A 22,919-nucleotide genomic window follows, 5' to 3' on the forward strand; every position below is an offset into this window, starting at 1 on the left:
TGATTCCTCATCTCAGATTTTGTACCTCCTCAATCTGTTTTGTGTTGCAGTCTTCATTTTTAACAAAATCCTAAAGAATAAGAGAGACATTAGTAGACTGCCATCAACTTTGACCAATTTCAATTCCAGCATCTGAAAAACACGGAGAGGTTATTATTTTATTTCAGGGATTTCTCTTTTCCATCTTATATTTTGAGTTCTTTAGGGTAGGGACCAGTCCTCTGAAGATTTCAGAAAGCACATACTGATTTTCAGACAGTAGTTGCAATGAGTATCATTGACTCTGGGATATTTCTGAAACTTGATTAATCTTTCTCTGAAATAGTCTTCCCAAATTATTCATAAGACTAAAGTATATTTAATGCCAGCAATATTTAACTGATTTGAAATGCATAGTTAGGTTTTTTTTTTCCTTTTAAATGTATTTTATGCCTTAAAAAATGTTTCTGTAGTATTTATAATAATGAAGGACCACTCGCACTTTCACAGTACAGAAGTCTTGTCTTTGCACTGATTTATACAGGTTTGAGATTGACCATGAAATGAAATGAAATTCTGGCTCCACACAAGCCAATGGCAAACTTTTCATGAAGCTCAGACTGGAGCCATGCCACACAGGGCACATCTCTCTGCAATGTGAATGGTCTTTCAGATGGTCCTGCATGAAGTAGAACAAAGGTGTATTTAGAATAAATATGTATCGTTATTTAATAGTAATACTAGTACTAGTAATATTTGGTAACATAATTGCATTCTGCCCCCAGGAGTTCAGAGCTCCTCCTGCTGACATTCCTGAATTAAGTGGCACAGCACGATTACATATTCTCCCTCCTTTTCAGGTGAGGAAACTGAAGCTTACAGAGAGGGTTAAGCAACTCGCCCAAGGCTACAAAAGAAGTCTGGAATATGATCTTCAGACATTTAAATATATTGCCAGTGGCTTAAGGGGTCTAATTTCTGAGAATTATAATTTTGGAGAGGCCCAAAAGCACCAACAGAGATCAGACTGGGGGAATGTTCAAGAACATCTCTCTAAAGCACGAGGCAGAGCAGCACAGTGATTATAAATCTCTCAAACTGTGCAGAGGTCCGGAGCCATTGGAAACCTTCTGAAAACTCTGGTCCAAGGCATCCAGAAAAGTGAATGATCTGATGAAGAAAGAACAGTCTTTTGTCATTCTAAAAATACCAAGCCTGTACATCATGTGCACTGAGAGAAAAGTTCCCGTGTGAGACATCCTGAAGAGACAGAGAGCTTCACACACTTTGTGTGATTGCCTCTTTCACGCCTAAAAGTGTTTAACAAAAATGAGTTTCACTTTAGTCACAACTCTACCTACATCCAAAGCCTTAATGTAAGAGTGCTTACATACATTCTTTTATTCTTTACTGAACCAGGGCTGATTTCAGCTCATGAGATATAGTCTCCACTGAAAGCAGTTCATTTCTTGCATTCTGCAACAGAGAAAATAATGAGGACAAAGAGAGGCTCTTCTACACATTTTGTAGAACGAATTTCAATTAATTTATTTGTTTTCTTAAAAGTGAGTTCAATATATTAAAAATCCAATATATTCTTTCTTTGACATTCTACTTCCTTTGGTAAAAAGGGCTGACTGAAAGATGCTCCTCAAGATTGAAATAAACAGCTCCACCAGACTCCCAAATCCTATGGGACTCAGAGTGTAAATCTCTGAGTGCTCACTTGTGCTGCTTGCTGAGTTTACACCCTCTGTCCAGGCTCTCAGCCCGAGCCAGCAGTGCTGTGTTCCACCCATAAATGGCTTTAGAGCCAAAGCTCTCATCTTGAACGGCACCTGGCAAGGAGCTGTGAGATAGTGCAGTGTACAGAGCCTCAGCACAATACCCCTGTGCAGGCAGCTCAGAAAACCAAGTGAACACCTCATTCTGCTTATGCTGACATTTCCACAGGCAGCATTACACACTTTCTTGAGATGGCAGTTCCCAATGAGCATAACAACATCCATATCCAAAAAGCATGGGTTAAGTGTGTCCAAGAGCACTGCAAGCTGTGAGTCTTCATCAGAACAGCAGAAATTACCTTGTTCTTTTCCTCATTTTGCAGCAATTTTCTGCATTAACAGATTTTTTTTCTTTCTATTGATCTCCTTAGACTGTCCTTAAGGTTCCTTTAGACTTCAAAATTACTCGGGAAATTTGGTGTTGCTAACATTACTCTGTAAGTTAGGAATCTGAGGGAGTTTATTCTTTGTGCTGGCAAGCCTTCAAACTATCTTGATTTTATCAGCTATAATTCATGTTTTGTTCACGGGACAAGCTTTTTCTTTTGTATTATTTTGAGTCATCTCTGGAAAAAATCACCTCGCACTAAGACGTAATAAAATATGAGAAGAGATTATGACTTATTAAATTAAGCCAAAGCATACACTGTATTTTGGTATAGCACCATCCCTGGAGGGAAAGCGAATACATTTTCAAATGAGTTCTGCTTCCAATTAGGCAGGAAAACAAGTACCTAAATTTTCAAAGGAAACCAACACACAAGGTGTGCAGTGAACACAGGATACCAAAAATCCCAGCTCATAAGCAGCACCACAGAAACTGCTGGGTGCTGACAGTCTCAGCCAAGACTGGGGGCTGCGCAATGTTATTTGTAATTTTTTGCTCCAGTCCTTCCCCTATAAATTCTGCTTGCTCTGCGTGTATTTTGCTATGTGGGTGAATCTGGAAGAAATGGTAAAGCTTTTTTCATAGGCATCTTAATTCACACCTATAAACAGCTTAAGAAGAAAATGACCTTCTGCCTGTTGGATGTGTGCCTTCTATCACTAAGGGTCACTTATTTCAATTATTTAAGTTTGCAACATTAAATGCTCTACCATTGGAACAAACAAGGACTTTAGTCACTGAATTTAACAGTAGCAGGATCAGGCAGGTATTTACTTTCTGGCTCATGGAAAATGAAATAAGATAAAAACCGCTCTCTGTTAAGCACTCAGTGCCCCAGTATTGATAACCTTTAAAAATTATGTCAAATACACATGAGATGGGAGATGACTCAGCAGCTCCTAGATTTTCAGAGCAGATGGAACATCGATGTCCCCATATGAAAGATTTCTGTACAATTGCTTCTTGCTGAAGACACTGGTTCCAGTCATGGAACGAAAGATTGTTACTGCAAAGCTGGCTTTACTAATAATAAGTGTGAAATAAGGATATTTCTCAAGGGGATTTTCTAAATTTAAAATGCATTCTGCTTCTTAACACCTCCTATCCTATGGAGTGCTTTAGCCTACCACAGTCTAAATGCAGTAATTAAGTGTAAGTGTAATTGTTACCACTGTCTGTGGCAGGACAAAAGCAATTGTCAGGGAACTGTCACATCTCCAGACTGTCCTGCTTCCAGTCTGTAAGTCATGGCTGTGGGACCAAATTATTCCTCCCAATTCCCCTCTAGTTCCACTCCAGTCTATTTAACTTGACTAGTGGTACCATGACAAATGTTAGTTACACTCCACCTGACTCACAGTCGAAGAAAAGCAGGAATATGCTCTATTTCTCATTACACAACCACAACAAAATCTCAACCAGCCCCACTGATATTTAACTTCCTTGATCCTTTTAGTCATCATACTTGTTGAGAGAGGAGGCACAGAGTGATGTCCTGAATGTGAAGTTGAATGTTTGATTTCCTAATGGATTTTGCATCCTCCATCCACTCATATCCAAAGCAATGGCCACTTCTACCCTAAGAATAAAACCAATCATTCAGATTCTTTGACATTACTTATGATCTGTTTTGGCTCTGTAACTTTATTTTCTGAATTTTTATATGGAGACAGTGACTATAGCATATGGCCAGGAATGATTTTCAAGGAGTAAATACTAGGGTTGGGAATTAATCACAAGACATTTGAGAGGGGCCACTAAGCTCTTCTTGTTTGCCATGAAAACTGTCTCTGCAGGGCTGTTCCCTCCCCACACTGCTGGTACTAGGCACCAGAGACAGGGTCAGAGTTTCTTTCCTGACCTGGCCAATGTGGGGCTGGTAGCTGTGCCCTGTTCCCTGCCACCAGGAGCTGGAAGCAGGATGTAGCATTTTCCCTGTTTGGCACAAACACTGGTATGAAAGAGAGGAAGCAGGCTGGCCTATCTCAGTGCTCTCACAAGACCTCCTTTCCCCATGGGCACCTGGGGGTAGGGCTACAGGCAATACTGGCATTTGTGCCCTTCACCTCGTTTCATGAATCTTGAAATGATCCTGCCTAATAAATCTTAGTGGTAAATCCAATCATCCAGCCTTATTTCATTAGTTTTGCTGCTCTGAGAATGGCAGGCTAGTTTTTCCTGTAACCCTTCTGAATTTCACACATTCCTTTTACTCTCAGAATTTATTTTCCCTGTGGAGTCTGAAGTAATCTGAGAGAGCAACAAACCACTGCACCATTATAAGCCCCAGTTTCTCTATCAGTGTAGTCCAAATATGCTTCTTACTGTGCTTGCTTCTGTAATAGAGGTTTGTACAAGCTGCCAGGCAGAGACTGATGGGAGACAAGATAGGTATTTTCTTCCCAGAAAACAAGAAACATTATTAGGCTGTGCACAGTTAAGAGGAAAACTTGCTAGGATTTCACTCCACTTGTGCAGTTTCCCCATTTAAGGTGAGCAGCAAAGACAGGAGACGCCCTTGCTGCAGCACTTCAGCATCGCTGCTGAGGCAACCCTGGGTGAGAGGAGATAGCACACCAGTGTGGACAAAGAAATATTGGTCAAGGTTGATTTGGTACAAGTTCTTCCCTCATAAATGCACAGAAATTTCTGATGTTCACACAGATTAAATGGACATCGCTTTAAGTCACATTTGGAAACTCCCTGCCTACCAAATTGCCTGTCACTTGGGCATTAAAAGCAAAGTTCAAACACATTTTCTGTTAAGTCCAGTGAAATATTATTTCAGAGCTTTGGTGCTTTACTCAACAAAAACAACTTTCTCATTTTTAAAGGCCATGCCAAGTATTCTAACAACTGTAGCTACAGATCATGTAACTGAAAACCTTCCTAATGTGAGCTTGAGAATTTTTACTAGCTCTAAAAACAGCTGGTCATGAACATACTAGTCAGAAAAGAATACAAAACAAAACTAGTAAAAAGAGTGTTGATTGCTAGCTCTCTCATGGGTATTTTTAACCATTTCTTAAATATGCTTTGCCTGTCTAGAAGTGAGAATATTCACATTATTTATTTCACATCTATCTGGGAAAAAAATCCCCTAAATTCCTAATGAAGTGCATTTGTATTTGACCAATACTTCTAAAGTGAAACCTGGTGTATGTACTTACACAAAAACTTTATTAATTTTGACTGTTCTAGGATGAAACAAAACTCCTTGAAGACGACTCCTAACCTCAAAAATGTTTTTGAACAGGTTTCAGGGATCTGTCTTCTGTAGCTCTGTGTATGTACAGACGTGCTGTGAGTGTAAAGGTGAGGCTGAGCATGAGAGAAGACCCTGACTCTGTTCATCCACTAAACTGGGTGAGGGTTCCTGCACTGGTTTCAGTGCTTTTGGTCAGACTATACCTACAACCTACAGGAAGCTTTCACTGGTTTGCTGGGATCTGAATTGATTGTTAGCTTTGATTTTAATTGCTAAAATTCTTATTAAGTGGTACCTGGATGTAAGTATTGATTAGAAACTAATGCTTAACAAGGGCAATACAAAAATATGATTAAAATGTCAGTTACCAGGCATTGGCAAATGGACTTTTACTACATCTTTGCCAATTATTGTGCACATGAGCTGTGCACCTATTCATTGTGCCAAGCTGAATTAGACAGCTGTAAACAGTGGCAGACAGGTAAACAAAATGTGCTTTCTGATGCTATCACTGCCACAATAGAGAGAAGTGGATTTTTAACTTCCCAGACATTTCAATGAATAGTGGAAGGTTACTCTAAAACAGGATGAAAGAATGAATCTGACATAAAGCCATTCCTGAAAGGCAGGGACGGTCTTAGTCAAACTATCCCTGGTCAAAACTAAATCAGCTCTTTAAGGTCTTAATCTCTCTCTATTTGTGCTGTACGTGAACTGTACAAGCTGGCAGCAACACCGCCTCCAAACCAAAACACAGCTCACCTTGTCACTAAAGAAGAGGAGTCCAATGGTTCAGAATGGCTCACAAGTATTTGATTGACCTTTCCGCGGTTGCTGAAAGGAATTGCCATATTGCAAATCTGATTGTCTCCCTGTAATCAGTCCTCATGGCAATTTCAGGGGGTATGTCTAAGAAGAGTCCCTGAATGCTTGAAATCCAATAAGGATATTGATTAGCAGTAGTGACCTCTGCCAAGAAAGGTCAAAGGGAAAATTTTCTTTCAACTTCTCATCAGCTTTTAGCAAATGAGTGCCAGATCCCATGCTTCCAGCTTAGCAGCACCATGGAAACCGGTCCAGGTGAACTGCTTCCCATTACAAAAATCTGTGTTAATCACATGCATAAGGACGATAGAAACGCTCCCTGGGCTCCCCAGTGCAATGAAACAATGTGACTTAATGACATTTGCAGGATCTTATATAGAAAGGGAGGAAAGAATAGGATTTCCTTCAGAGATAATTAAGATAGGGAACAGAGACATCAGTAGGGTAAAAAAAAAAAAAAAAAGGTTAAAATAAGGAGTAAAAATCTATGCTGCTGATCTCAAGTTTTGCACCTTGGCCTTTCACATCTTTGCAATAATTTTCAGAGTGCTTCCCCACTACAGGCCAGAGAGAATTTTTTATGAACTCCCGAAAACAGATTTAAAATTCACAAAGCCTCGTAACAACCGCTACGCTTCCTGCCACTCTGCTCTATGGTCGTTTTTCAGCTGAGAGCTCAGCAAAGCCCAGCAAAGCCCAGCAAAGCCCAGCAGCCTGCCGCGGGGCCGTGACCGGGCTGCTGAGCAGAGGCGCCGCGGCCCGGCCCCGCTCCCAGCCCGCGGCCCCCGCCGGCCGAGGAGCGGCAGCGCCGCCTGCTGTTGGCCGGCGCGCACTGCACCCGCCGCCGCCCGCCCGCCGCCGCTCGGGCTCCGCTCGCTCATCCTTCGAGAGCCTTTATTTGTCCTGTAAGGCAAGAGGAATAAAAACAGAGGCCACTGAGGCAGGGGTTGTGACATCAGCGCTCAGGAACTCACAGGTGGATACACGTTGCTGCGGCCAAAACACAGTCTGGTGTTAGCGAGCAGGGGAGGTGGAATAAATACATCCCCATGGCTAGGGAACAAGTTTCTCACCTCCCTAGCAAGCGCTCGCACAATAAATATACTTCCAACTCATGAAATGGGGAAGATTTATCTTTTATCGCTAATTTAAGCTCACTGAAAAATCCGACTGGCTCTTTTACATAAGGAAATCAAATGGCTAAGTCAGAACATATTCTGGTAAAAATCAGCATAGCTCCAGGGACCTCTACTCGGGTGGATCAGAGCCAATTAACTCTGCCTTGTGTACAGAGGTCTGATAAGTAAGCCTGTGCTGGGGATTAAGTCACCCAGAAGAGCACAGACAAGGCCAACTTTTATCTGCTGCTGTTTGCGAGCAAAGGTGAAAAGACAGTTGGTCAAGTGAACCAAAGCGGGCTGGCAGCCAGCTGGTAAAACCTCAGCCACTCGGGTAGAGTCACTCCAGGTTCAGGTCTGCATAATCGGGGCTGCAACCCGGCTTCCCCCTCCACCCCACATATTTCTGTGTCCTAATGGCACTCCTGAGTAACACTGCCTTGCGAGAGAGGTTGCATCCACATTCCCATGACTTTACATCCATTTGCTTTATCCACCTGTGATGGCAGATCTCAAACAAGCCTTTGCACTAAATCTCAAGATTTAGCTATTTTATCAGCATCCTCCAACTCTCCTTTTTAAAGGCTACATAGACAAATGTCTGATAGTTCTGCAGTCAGTGCACACCGACCTCCCACACAGGGGAGAAGGAATTATCTCCACATTACCACTCCTCACCTCCGCAATTTCTCCTGTATTTTTGAGATGGACCTGATTAGGCTGTCTCTACTCTAAGGAGGGCCACTGCTGGCTCTGCAGGCACTGGCACGTGCCTGGGGCTTCCAGATCACTGCACAATGCAGTAAGGAGCAGCACAATAGCAAGTGGAAGCTTGGGTGAACCTCTCTGTTTCAGACAGACAGACTGTTTAATCTGTCCAGTGTTTAGTGACTGATAATGACTGACAGACAGTATGGTTAAAAACAAAAAAGGCCTTATTTGTTCTTACCTCCCCTTAGTCTTGAATTTCCAAGAATAAAAGAGCTACTCTTCCCATGTCTGCTGCTGTGTAAGGGATTCTACTCACCTTAGAAACCTTTTCCTACACCCATCTCCACAGGAGGCTGTTCCTGAGCAGGGTGCCAGACAGGGGTATGGCACTGCAGATGTTCTACCAGTTCCCTGGGCAAAGGCATTCACACCTGCCTGTCCTGCTGCTCCTCACCATCAGACACTGAAATTCTTTTCCAGATGCTACATGCTAACAGTCCAATCACCCTGAAATCAGGCTAAATGCCCACTTTCCCCTGTCCTCTCTTTTATACTATTGAAGAGTTTACAGCACAATGTTCCCAGCTACATGGCTCAGCTTTTCTCTTCTTTCCTTTGTTATGTTCCATTCCATTTCCATTACTCCACTTCTGGAGGTCCCCTGGCCCCTTGTGTAGCATATCCTGATCCTCCTTTACTAGCTGTGTCCTCCCAAATGCTACCAGCAATTTCCATAACAGTGCCTCTACCTGTGTGCTGAGGACATGAACCAATATAGTAAAGCAGGATACGTTTTCAGACTAACCTAAGATATCTGGGAAACATCACTATCAGTTTTCCTCCAAGCTGATATGTTTCCTATTTATAGTACATATTTTTGTGTCTCCACTTTGGCCAGAAGAATTGTAACATGCAAGTAACATCTTTAGTAATTCCCCATGTAGCAGCTATCAGATAGTAAAGCCTAGGAGATCCACCACATTTTTCCTGACGATGAAAATTGATTATCTTAAAAATAGTAGTGTGACATGACCCAGCATTAGTAAAAGCTTGCTACATTTTATTCCACTTTCCTGTCTCTGTCCCTCCTATCCTTCCTCTCCTATTATTCTTCCCTCCCAAGTCTATTCATAAGTCTTACATGCTACTGTAACAAGTCAAGCAACCCTGTTGTTACTGCTTGGAAATACAGGGCATTTTTTATTTGCTGTTCTCCAATCACAAGCCTGAGGTTCTGCTTGCTCATTTCTCGTGCCCAGTCTGAAAGGGTTCTAGTACAAAAAGTGCCTTGTCCTCGTGCCCACTTCCCTCCATAAAAGTGTACAGATTTTGCTGTGCAAATACAGATTTTGCTGTGACATTTTCTCTCTTCCATCTCTGCCAATGGCTTTTTAGGGAAATGGTAAGCAGTTTGTTGCTAATCCCTGTTATGTTTGGAACAAGGCTACAGATCGTCACGAAATGAAAAGATGCAAAAGGTTTATGTACCATTGTCATCAGGCTTAAATGGACTGGGATTGTCTCTTGGATGAGCCACAAACTCCTCATGCATGTCTGCAGAGAGGTAGCTCTTTCCAAGACTCACTCCTCTGTTTAACTCATGCCCGGCCTTGGGTCTGCTCAGCTGCTGAAGCATCCTCAGCCAGGCCAGCAGTCTCCAGTACTGAGCCCACACAGCGTGGGCTTGTTTGGGGAGATCCCCATTCCCAGAGAGGAAACCAAGCTCTGTTTCTTCCCCAGCACAGGACTTGCAGGCAAAACCCCTGCCACAGGCTGAGGTCACAAACTTTTGGTATTTCTTACTCCTTTTCCCCTTTCTCTTGTCTTGCCAGCCAGGCAGTAATTTTTTTGGAAAAGAATCCCACAGTACCTATCACCAGGTGCTTCCTTCTGCTTGAGAGGATTCTAAGGCTTTCTCCACTCATTCTCATTTATTTATAATATTTTTATATAATTCTCCCTTGGACTTCTCCAGTGAGATCAGGCTCACCTTAAAGAATATATATGCATTATTTATCCCTGCCTGCAGTTAACCCTTTCAAGGCCAGTGTAGAATTTTTGCATGAGGTCCCAAAAATATAAAAAAGAGTGAGTTAAAAGAGACTGACCATGAACTTCTCCTTATTGCACCACAGTGTGATGGTCTGGGTATTTACTAGAGAAAGAAAGTGGTTTGGTGTTGACTTAAATGTTGTTCATTAACTTATTTTCCATCTCCCGTGTTTCAAACTATGCTGAAATACAGTGTTTGTTCCTTTGGAGAACATGTTATGTAAACTTCTGATGAAAAGTAAATATTTTCTTTGAAGGAAATGTTTATACCTGATCCAGTCTGAAACATGGAAGTTCCTATGAAGGAGCAAAAAAAGTCTCTCTATTCTGACATCATTCAGTTTAGGTAAACAAATATGACAGCCAGTATCACATCAGGAACAGCTTCTAGGCAGTCACTGGTTTTAAATCTACTGGGAAACAGATGAATATTTAGGGCTGTATCATCCCCCCTTCAATGGCATATGTACCAATATGGTTGTATTTTTTTCTACAAGCTGTGCTTAGAAATGTTATATTTGAACAAATTCAGCATTCTTGTGTTTAAAACATGAATCCATATCACGAGCCTTATACTAAGGCCAGGAAAAACAGAATTCTTATCCTTGACTGCCAGCAGCTTTGAGTAGTCTTGTACGTCCTTCAAGCTAAGGCAGTGCTGGTCGCCTGTTGATCTCCAGATGCTTCCCCAAACAGGTATTCAGCTTCCCCAGTGTGGTGTCACCCCTGTTTCACATGCACAGAAACTGAAGCTGAAACAGCTGGTGCCTCCAACCCCTGCTGTAATGCCAGTGATAGTCTTGCTTTGTGTCGGCGGTTTGCCCAAATGATCTCCAGAGATCCCTTCCAAAAGTTTTTGTGATTCGGTGACTCAACTGGTTAGATTATCCATGTTCTCCTCTGGTGGCTGTTGTTTCCCACGTGCCTGCAGAGCCACTCGCAGGATCTGTGTTAACCCAACTCCTGGAGTAAATCTGCCAAAGAACCGACCTCACCACAATGAATCATTCATCTTCAGACGGCAGAACTCGCTGCATCCCGGCACTGCATGGTTGGGTGAATGAAGGAGCAGTGCCAGAGGAGGGTGAGAGCCCGTGGCCAGGAGCAGGCAATGGGACCTCCCCTTTCCGGGGCACTTAGCGGCTACACCAGCGACCCGTAGCGTCAACCTGTGCCATGGGGACACACATGGGAACTGAGCCTGCTCCATTCCCCACGCCTGCCCCGTTCCCCCGGCCTGTCACGGTGCCACAGGTGTGGTTGAGCACCTCTGATGGACATCTGCCAGACTGCCCCGAGTCTGCTGCCGTTGGGAGGCATTAGGCATGGATCCTGGCGTTTGGACTGCAGGCACGGAGCCGTGCCTGAAAACAGTTGGCAGGGGCAGTCCCTGAGCATCGTGATTAAAACCCGTTAGTAGCACCAGCTCCTCAATTTTCTGCCAGCATGTTCACCATCTTGCTGAAGGTACAAACCCCTGCATCCAGAATATGCCTCTGTGGGACATGCCACTTGTGCACGTTTTCCACAGCTTTCTGAATACCAAAAAATTTAAGTATTTAGAGAGTTTGGCAGCAGGTAAAATGTTCTTAAGCCCATGCACAGCACCTCTTCTACTTTCTAGCTACTCTGAAGCATTTTTTATTTGTAGGCTTGGGTTCTTCTGCCTCAAGAGCTTATCTTCAAAAACATGCTCTTATTTCAGATTCAGTTTCTTTGACCTTTCTTACGCAGCAAACTTGAACTTCTGCTCTAAGAAAGCCTGTTCATCTCTTCCTGTCTTCTTCCATAAGCTTCCCAAAGCACTCTGCAAGTCCATTTAACACCCTTTTGTTGTCTCTTTTGCTTTTTGTATATTTTCCATTCTGTAGTCCATTCAAAGTTGGCTAAACTGGTTTCCCAGCTCAAGTTTTCCATTTGAATATCAGTCACTCAAAAGCCTGAGTACAAACTTCAGTGTTAAGTGTCCCACATTGTCCCTAGTCTGAAGGGACAGGCCAGTAATGGTTTTTTAAATATCTACAAAACTTTACATGCTGGCTCTTCTAACCTGATTAGTTTCAGTGGAATTTAGTGGGCTTTCCTATTATTCCCTCCCATAATTCCTTCCACAGGCTTTAGTTGCTGAGAGGTTTCAATTTGTGGCATCCAAGGTCATAAATATCCAAAGATCTCCACTCCACCTCCCTGCTCTACCCAAGATATCAATCAGTCTGGCTCATTGCTCCTGTGTTTTTTCCACGGGCACTGTTGCAGCTTCTCCTGTGTCTGGTAAATATAAACTGGAGGGGACAGAATGGGAACTGGAGATGGAAATAGCTATTTCAGAAATTACTCCTGCCCCCAAATAAGATGTTTTGTGTTCAGCTCCAACTGCAGAAAGGGCCTTTGGACTGTAATAGGGGAATTTACTCCTGAATGCAAATGCAGTGCTAATTTGTTGGAAACATGTGATTCTTCTCACAGAGACATACTTCTTATGGAATTATTACTTTTTCTGGATTTATTAGGGGCCATCTTTGGGGCAAGTTGATTTCAGAATGCAGAAGAAGCAAAGGGTGTACATTCCTTACAGAGCAAACTGTCTTTTATTGACAAACACATATTGATCCTAGCAGTGGGACCCAATTGTGACCAAGATCTGTAATCCCTATTAGTTTATTACTTAGAGATGCAAGGAAAAAAGGTTTTCCTACCTGATTACTGTCATAGTACAGCAGAGAAATTGTCCATTTCTTACTGACTTAAATTTTCTTTTCAACAAAACTGAATAGAAATTATTTAATCATTCATCCTCTATTTACCTTTCATATCAAAGCAAAGTTAGCATAGGCAGCTTCATGATGCATGTAAAACAAATCCCAGCAGAGACTATTCCAGGATTTTAGGGGAAATTATTTGTATCATTATTATTCTACCAGGCTGCCTGCAATTTTCATCTCAAACCCAATAAATTTTCCCCCCAGTATCTGCAATGACTTCCAAAATTATGCAGATGATTATTTTATTAGCATGTACCCAGATGGTAGACTGCCAGGCACAGTTACTGTCATTGCATGTAGCTCTCTGTAATGCAAGAATTACTAGGAAAACAGTGCATTTGGGCACTGGTTATATAAATTAGGACCAAAGCACCAGTTACAAACTCAATTCAAACAAAATCAATAAAAGGTATGTAAATCATCAGACTAGTAACATTAGACATAATGTTAACGCTAATCTTTTCATGTCAGTCTAGCCCTACACTGAGTTGTGGGAAATGTCTGACCGGCTTCTGCCCCACAATGTCATTTCTCATTGACTTTATTTAAACCTAGTTCTATTTAAAGCAGTTCATCACAACTCTTGCAATTTACTCTATGGATATATCTAAGACCACACCTGAAAGACAAGGACCTAAGAGCAGAGCAGGCTACAATAAACAGGGAAAAAAAACACACATTCACTTTAAAACATCATTTTTGTACCATGGCGATCAGATCCCTCTGTGACATTTGCCACACTCGACTGGTAGTGATGTTTATTCCAATACCGTATTTTGTATAAATGCAATGTTTATCTCTTCCTGCCTCTGAGGGATACAGTTTGTAAAATCATTTTAGATATGAAAAGCACTGTGGGGATGAAGTACCCTGTAAGATCACTGAGTGCATACAAAGCCCCAGAACCGCGTGGCTGCAGCTGTGCCCTGGTGCTGGATCAGCTGCCTGGTATCAGCAGGGGCTGATGAGCTGCCACCTGCAGCAGGAGCCAACAGAGCCTCGGGTGTGCCAGCACCCATCCTCACCCTAGGGGCTTTTCAATTCCTGAATACTCCTCTCCTTGCTTTGGTTTCTTCCTCTGGTGCCCAGCTCTTCTCTGTGGTTCCCCTCAGCAGCTGTGGACTCCTTTTCTCTGGCAGTGACACAACAGTGACAAGCTGGCCTCAGGTGTGTTTGCCCTTACTTAGCCCCCAGACTAAGAAGTATTTTATCCTGTCTGGGCCCAAGGACCAAATATGGACTGGAGATTCTTTCTCTCTCTGAATCCTGGACCTACCTCTGCAGTAGGCAATGCACACTGCCTTCCTCCACACACAGATCACTGCGGGAATGTGATGGCAACAGAAGTCACCTGGCTTCCTCTGTTGGACTGTGACGTGTAGGTGGAGAACTGTGGCAGCACTGACTGCTTGGGAAACTTCTCCCCATCTTCTTCAGGAAGAGGCAGAAGGCTACCAGCTTAACCATGCAGGTTAAGGCCTGCCCCAAAAGTGTGAAAGCATAATCCACAAGAGCGGGAGTTAGTATACCAAAGAGACAGCAATCTGAACACACCTTACACTGTTTCAGAAATCTGTTCTCTATCTGTTCAGGCACGGGTGGGAAGATTGTACTGTTGGATCTGGACAAGCTAGAAGCCAAGTGTTATATTAAAATCTGTGTGCCACAGGAGGCTTGTGAACACAGGTCTTTTGTTGAAATATATTATATATACTATATCTGCAGATTGGGTTTAGCTTTACACCTTGATTCTTCTGGCACAGCTGTTCACATTAGGAAAGTCAAACATGATGACAGATCTGATAGCTGGCACTGTCTGATGCAAACATGGGAAGCAGGAAGCAAGAGAAATCAAAGAAGAAAAATGTGTCTCTCCTTTAATGCACAACAGCAAACACTCCAGCCATATTCTCGCTGAAAGGAATTTGATGTCTCGGTCAGTGCTTTGCCTAATGAGCTACCAACATCAATCTGTCATCATCTGTATTATTTGAAATGGCCTCTGCTGACACAAGGTATATTCATGTACTGGCCCTCCTGGGCACTTGAGAGTTCAAGTCCTGGGCAGTTTATACCACACTGAATGATAATGAAGGGTAACAGAATAATCATTGGCTTCCTTCTCTCAAGGGGAGGCAAGAATGTTGTTGCAGGGATCTCCCCCAGCCAAGAATGGCTTTTGATTACAGAGCTGGGAATATGAGTTATTTGTTTCTCTGTGCACAAATAGTCTCCAGCAGCTCTTTGCAAGAGTGCTTTAGCTCTCCAAAGCACATGTAGCGCATCTGTCCATCTGTCCTGGTGTTTCCATGAGCCTGTCCCAAGTATCTGACTCTCAAGAACTTGAAGGGCTGTATCGAAAGCCAAGAAAGAGATGAACACTGACAATAGGTGGGAATTTCAAGAAAAAAATTCCCCTTTTAGTGTCTGTCTTTACCTGTTCCTATAATACACACATAACATTACACGTTCATCTTTAACATCTTCAGCTGTACTCAGAAAATTACTGTTTCTGGAAATATCTTCTCAGTGAGATTTTAGATTGTAAGGTTTCTAACCAGCACCCAGCAGCTGTTTCAAAACCCGAATCTTTAACTTGTATCTTTAGACGGAAGCTTCACACAAATGAAGCAAATAAATTGTCAAGAAACTCAATACGAATGACAACTACTATATTTTTGGCAGTCCAAAGTTTGCAAAAGGTCTTGTTTTCCTTCAGAAAGTACCTGGGAGTTGCAACACCACAATCCCAGCCAAGCCTTATGCTCCCATGTTAATGCACACTTAAAACTGCAGGTGAGCTACAGGTGAGTTACATAAGAAGGCAAATAACAATGTTTGACCCCAGTGTTACCAACCCTTCTCTTAAGAATTCAAAGGTTTCGAAATGTATGAACTAGACCTCACTTCCTCTTCTATAACAAGCAAATATTATGAGCTCCCTTTTGTCAGTGAAAGGCTTTCATCCAGCTACCCCAAGGACAGTCTTATTTGAGAGACTTGTGTATGAACTACAGGATGGTTTCTTTGTTCCTCACATATCCCAAAATGAAGGCAAGAGTTAGGGAGGGGCCAGATAAGAGCCCCTCTTATCAAATAAGATTTGTTTTCAAAGGAATGTTTCATACCAAACTGCTTTTGGTAAGCAAAGAAGATAAGACTGTCCCTAGAGTAGCATTGCCATGTGTGCTCTTAAAGGCAGATTAAGAAGATAGTTGTCATAACAGAAATGTGGTAGATAAATTCACAATTTCAGGTGGTTTTCAAACATTTTGCCTTGCGAAGTCCTAAATTTTTTCAGTGTAAGTGCAGCCACTCATATAACAAAAATGGGTATAAAGGTCATGTAACACTTTACTGCAGATAATGTGACAAGGGGCAGCGCTTGAGGCCCTGTGAGAGCTCAGAGAGGTGATGGCCTCAAGGACAAGCTCAGAAGTGGGATTCTTTCTGAAGAGAGTGCAAGAGACATATCTGCCAGTGACAAGGCTGAATGGCTCAAAGAGATGGTGATGGCAGAATGGACAAGGTGAGATCCAGGTGAAAGTTGAGCAAGAAGGTCTGGTCTTGGCCAGGGCCTTGCAGATGCAAGGAGAAAATTGAGCTTGATGTTCTTGTGAATGGGGAACCACTTGGAGAAATGATGAAATACAGCCTTGCTTAGGGAGTAGACCAATGGTAGAGGAAGTCATCATGTGGAGTTGATTGTAATATGAACATACTGAGCTACAGTGACAGATAAAACAGGGATTTCAGATACATTTGACAGGATGAAAATTATGCTGCAGACCCAGAGTAGTTGTGTTAGACAAGAAGACTCAAAAAAGACCCAAGATCCCCTTTAAGAGACAGAAGAATGGAAATAACTAATGGAAAAATTAGAAATTTATTGACACTAACAATGCTCAACAGAACAGCAGAGGGGACATGCCTGGGGAAAAGGCTGAGATGCCCAATACAGAACCTTGTAGCCTCACCAAAGCAGTTCTGTGAGTTCTCTTTGCCTGTTTTATTCATAAATCCATGAGTACAAAATCAGTGTTCTACACTAGCCAGTTACATGTAGAACTTTTAACTGGCCACATTTAACATCACTGTTTGGTTCAGAATTTCTGGGCTGAATGTAAACAAAGCTACAGCTCTCCTTCCTCTGGCATAACAAAACGTAAAAAATTCACAAACATATCGGGAAAAAGTGTTGACGTGCACCTCTGCACAGAAATGTGACACTGGATGTTGTTTTTAATCAGCCCATGATGCTCACATCACATCTCCCTTGCTCTGAGACGCTAAGGAGGAGGTCACCTGGGCACGGGTGTGTCTGCTCAGAGAGCCTCGTGTTTATTGCTCCTGACAGCCTGGGGTCCCTGTCTGCTGTGAATCCGAGGCTGTGTAAATTAAGCAGGGAAAGCTGTAAGTGTAGTTACTTTGTTGTCATAAAAGTCAGCCGTACTTTATGTCTAACATGCAAAATTTCAACTCCTTAAGCAGGAATGTCTATATAAATTCTTTCAAACTGCACTGACTTGGAAAGACCCACTTCCCCTGTTGCAAATGTGTTATTAATATATCGCCTCCACGCTATTAAATTAAAATGTCCCCCTCATGTTTCCGATCTTACTTCCAGATTTTTAGCCATGTGGCTGGAAGGCAGCAGAGATTGAATTAAATGGGTGATTTAGGGACATGTAGCAGTAAAAAAAAAAAACAAAACCCCATAGGACTTCATCATCTGCCTCACTAAAAATAAATAACTTAAATTTTTTTAAGACACTCTTGCTTGTCAGAATTATGTAAATCTCACTGGGACATTGATTGAGTTTGTCATGCCCCTGAAGGAGTGCTCCAAGGTGAGAAAGGATATCAGTTTGCCATCCTCCCACCTGCCATTCCCTAGCCCTGCCTGGAATAGTGTGGACCCTCCTGTCACTCATGCCAATGAGCCTCAACATGGAAACACATGCACTGTTTTCAAAACAGTAGCCCAGCACAAGTAGGGAACAATTTCATAAGTAAGGAACAAATGTTCTCAGACTGCCACAGCATATGAATTCATAAGAATGAATGTGCAGTTTTTCCTACAAAACTCAGTGGAAAAAGCACTTACCTACAGTGCCAAGAGTGAACTTTGTTTCTCACATCAAAAATATGTCACTGCAGCTGAGCATGTGGGAATCCAGAGAGCACAGCAGGCTTCCCTAACACTTGCTACTAAATTTCAGGGTTTAACTCAGCAAGAGAAGATAGCATGTGGAGTTATCATGTGGAGTTCTCCATCAAAGAAACTAACAGCGTCATAGAACATGACAGCACCCAGACAAATTGTGCACTTACATCTTTAAAGACTCCTGTAAGTAGAAGGAATTAATGTGGCATGTTTCAATTTGCGTTTTTAAACTGGAGCCATGCGTCTGTGGACACCCTGGTAATGCCAGGACAGCCACTGGCTCTCCCAGGGAGTGGAGCTGAAATTCCCTTGCTGCTCATGGAGATGGGGAGAGGTCAGTGTGACTGCAGGGCGTTTGTTTACTCAGTGTGAAATACCTTGTATCTGCTTCTGATCCACTGTTTGCTCGGCAGTTCAGCCCGGCAGTCTCTTCCCAGGTATCCTGCTCTGTTTGTTCTAGGTTCTGGTATGAAGCAATGAGCAGGGGAACACCCATATAAGCTGGAAGAACAAACTATACCATAAGAACATAAAGCCAACACCCCCCAAGTCCTTCCGCAGCTGCTAATCTCTGATTTCACAGTTGCCACCTATCCATCTCCAGCACAGCTTTCCCACACCCATCAAATTGCACAGGAATGATACTGAGAGAACCATGACATCCCTGCAGGGCTGAAGCAAAAATATCCCACTGTTTAGAGTTGCATGGCAACATAAATAACTTTGACCTCGATAAAAGGGTAAAAAAGTATAACAAATTTAGGAAGGGGGTGGTCTCCCATACCAGGTCAGTGTAACACAGGGTAAGTCAATCAGGGGCTTGAAAACCCTCAACTCATAAAACTGCTCCTGTTACTGATTGCAGCATCAAAACACAGAGCAGGGAAAATGCGGAAACGGGGAGGAAAATTTAAATCAATCAAAAACTTCACTAAGACAAAACATCTTATATAATCTTCCCACTGGGAAGAGAAGGAGAATAGACTTTCATGTAACAAGTGCTAGTTTTGTCAGTTGATGTACTTCTGGAAGGCACTCAAGTATTTCAGTGGCATAGACAATAGAAGAGCAAAATGAACAAGAGAGAACAGAACAGAAATAGACTTGGTTAGCTTTGTCTGGGAGAGCTGGTCAAAAATTTAAATTTCCATTTCAGTAAAAATTTCAAAATTCTTGACAACTTTTTAAGCTCTTTCAAAGGAAAAGAAAAATAAAAGCAATACAGTTTTTTAAAAGAAACTCTAACCAGTGAAAAATGTCTCTGAAATAATAAATACTAAGTCTGGAAGACCAAATTTCAATCCTCTCAATCTTCCTACATTTGTGATAAGTCCAGGAAATAGTCTTATCTAAGGTTTTACTGACTGGCATCTGGTTTTCCTGACTCTTGGATTCCTCTAATGTTTTGAATACATCCTTCTACCCAGTGATACCAAACATTTTTACAAAATTCAGTGAGTTATTTCAGATCACAGAATTAAAAGGGAAAATAGTTCTTTTCATCCTACAGTTAAAAGAAAATAAAGATTAACACATTGAGATCAGCAAGGCTCACTGAAAAGGAATCTCTAGCTGGACATCCAGGACTAAAGGCTCCCAAATTAGATGCCATGTCTGCACACTTTATATCTCACAGTGAGAAATTTCTCTACTGCAAATAGCACAGCAAACTAGGGCACATGGTCAGCCTTCCTTCTCTTAAAGATTCTAATATTTAATAAAAATTAATTAATTTACATATAATAGTCTGCTATTACAATCTGGTAAAACTGTTCAGACTTGACAGTTTTTCCTTCAGCCTGAAATTCCTGTTATAGGGACAATGGGGGACTTGGACTGAAGTGATTCTGAGCCAATTTACATCTGCTGAAGATTTGCCCATGTAGTGGAAAGGGGCCAATAAGACTATGCAAATCAATTAGTCTAATTTGTCTTGAGGTTTTTCTCAGACCTCTATGGGTTTTCACACACTGTATTTTTAAATGCTGATTATACTGTCATTTAAGGGAGCAATATGCTGCCTTGACAAGGCTGGTGACTTTAACTTTCTGCCATTTTCCCTGCAGACATTTTCTTGCCTTCATGTGCAGGTTTCTGAGTAGGTGATGGCTATATAGAAGACAGCCCTGATGTTCCAATATCTTGTGAACTCGATGATCCAAAAGTAATGTACTTAATCAAGTGTAAAGCAAAAGGTGATTAAGTTTTGCAGTACTGTACAATGCCTGACTGCTCAGAAATGCATCTTTTGATGTGGTACAGAGAATTGGACCAGTTTTGTCTGCTTTACCAAAAAATGTCGGTTTAGTAATCTGAAAAGAGACCCTCAGAAATCCCCGCAAGTGTTTAACTTTGATGTGAAGCTTTAAAAAGATGATATTTATCTGTTTGCTTGGTTAATTTGCTTGAATTTAAACTCAGGAAGGTGTCAATTTGACATCTAGGAAAGTGGTTCTTTGCTTTTTTTCCAAATGAGTTTGAGCAGGGGCTGCAAATTTCCAATCATCACTAGTTGTTCCAAGCATCCAACCAAAAAAAAAAGAGAAAGCAAAAAAGAAAACCATCAACTCGCCTTTCCATTGTGGTTTGTATGAATTATTAAGAAGTGAGATTCAGCGGAGCCTCAATTTTGGAGCATAGAATCAATACTATATTTTATATAACAAGGGCAGTAAACCCAGCTCGTTCTGCTTCCATTGCAGCGAAGCCTTGTCAAGTCTCTCAGGCAACCTAATTCACCAGGGCCAAGGTCTCACACCACTGATGTGAAAGGTGGACTGAGGTGGGTTGAAAACTGGCTGAAGAGCTGGGCCTGGAGGTGCTGATTGTGGCACAAAGTCAAAATGGAGGCCAGGAAGCTGCAGTGCCTCACAGGGAGAAATACTGGGGTCCAGTCCTGTTGAGCACCAGCAGTGATCTGGATGATGAGCAGAACTGGGAGAAGTGACTGGTGTGCCACAGGGTCATGCTGTCATTGAGAGGGACCATGGCAGGCTGCAGAACTGGCTGACAGGAACCTCACAAAGTTCAGAGAGAAGTCTGAAATCCTGCCCCAGGGGAGCACATGTAGGAAAATATGCTGGAAAACACCACCCAGCTGGAAAGCAGCTTGGCAGAAAAGGACCTGGGGGTCCTGGCAGGTACTGAGCTGAGCCAGTGATGTTCCCTTGCTGCACAGTACCCTGAGCTGCACTGGGCAAAGCACTGCCAGCAGTTTAGGGAGGTGATCCTTCCTCTGTATTCAGCACTGGTGAGGTCACAGCTGGTCTCTGTGCCCAGTCCTGGGCTCCTCAATACAGGAGGGACAGGGACATACTGGAGACAGTGTGGCAAAAGGCCACAAAGGTAACTAAAGTACTGCAGCATCTCCTGTGAGGAAAGGCTGAGGAGAGAGCTGGGACTACCTGGCACGGAGAAGGCTTGGAAGGGATTAATGGGTATAAATAGCAAAAGGAAGGGTGCAAAGGGATGGAGCAACACTCTTGTCAGTGGTATCCTGTGACAGGACCAGGGGCAACGAGCAGAGACTGAAATAGAAGGTTCTGTTTGAGCATCAGGAAACACACCTGGCTCTGAGGGTGACCAAGCATGGGCACAGGTTGCCCAGAGAGGTTGTGGAATCTCCTTTCTTGGAGATAATCAAAAGCCACCTGAGCATGGTTCTGGGCAACTGTTTCAAGGTGGCCCTCCCGACTTCTGCAGTGAGGTTGCACAAGGTGACCACTCGATGTCCTTTCCAAAGTCACCCCTTCTGTGAAACTGCTATTCTGTGAAAGACTTGTTCACTTCAGTGGGGTTGAGATGTCACCTTCTGTGCAGGAGCCCACGGCCAGGTCACTTTCTTGTGCCGTAAGAACTATTTGCAGCCACTACTGCAAATACAGGACAATGTGTTACTATGTCTCAGGCATGAAAGAGAGAGCATAGATCTGCCTGAGTTCAGTGAGAAGTCATCTCTGCAATTATTGCCTCTTCAGTGAGGGGGCTGTAAAAAGGACAGTCGTGATGGGCCACAGGCCTGCAGGGAGCTGACCCCAGCAATCCCACCTTCAGAGGGAATAATTAGGCAGATATGTGTCAGTCTGTCCCCAAAATGTGAAAGTCTCCTTTGTCATATTACTTGTACCCAAACTACCTGATTGTATTTTTAAACTCCTTTCCCAAACATAAAAAGCAAACACAAATTTCCTCGCACATATCACAAGACGCCCCGAACTGCCAACATTGCACATTGCACTGAGCATTAATAATCAATCATGTGGGCACATTTCTCATCCTCTGTATGCCCACAAAGAGAGTTCACACAGTCACCAAGAGGGGAAGGGCTTGAGTAAGCCTATAGAGAAACTAAGGAGAGGTACAGCAGGCTTCAAAGTATTTCCTTTTTGTCCTGCTTGGTAAATGGAATACGGAATGTGACTGACAATGAAGAGGGGAGAAGGAAGATAATAAATCCTGTTTGCTATTTGAGGTTTTAAGTTGTTCTTTGAAACTGGAACCTGAAGTTGACTGAACTGGGTTATATATTACATTTAGGAATATGCAGAGCTTGACTGCAGAAATGTTATACATCCTACAGTATTTGCAATTCTAAGTAGAAAAGATGTAACCTAAGAAACTGAGTAATGACCACACAAAATTTATAAATAATATTTTAAGTCCTTCACTGCGATAATTATATGTCACTTAGGTGAAAAACAATTTCAATCTGCACCTGGTGGAAGTTCACCTCAGTGTTTCAGACCAAAAAAAGGAAAAGAGGAATTAAAGGATTTACAGGTTAGAAACTGAACTGTGCATTAACAGTAAAGAGTAAAATACTATCTTTCTAAATAAATTTGCTGTGATTCAAAAGATGCCCACAAGGAACACTAAAAGTGTGTTTTTGGGACACCGAACCTTCATTCTTTAATTGTTGCAGGCCA

This window comes from Motacilla alba, chromosome 9 (genome assembly GCF_015832195.1).
Source record: "Motacilla alba alba isolate MOTALB_02 chromosome 9, Motacilla_alba_V1.0_pri, whole genome shotgun sequence".
Classification (NCBI taxonomy): domain Eukaryota; kingdom Metazoa; phylum Chordata; class Aves; order Passeriformes; family Motacillidae; genus Motacilla; species Motacilla alba.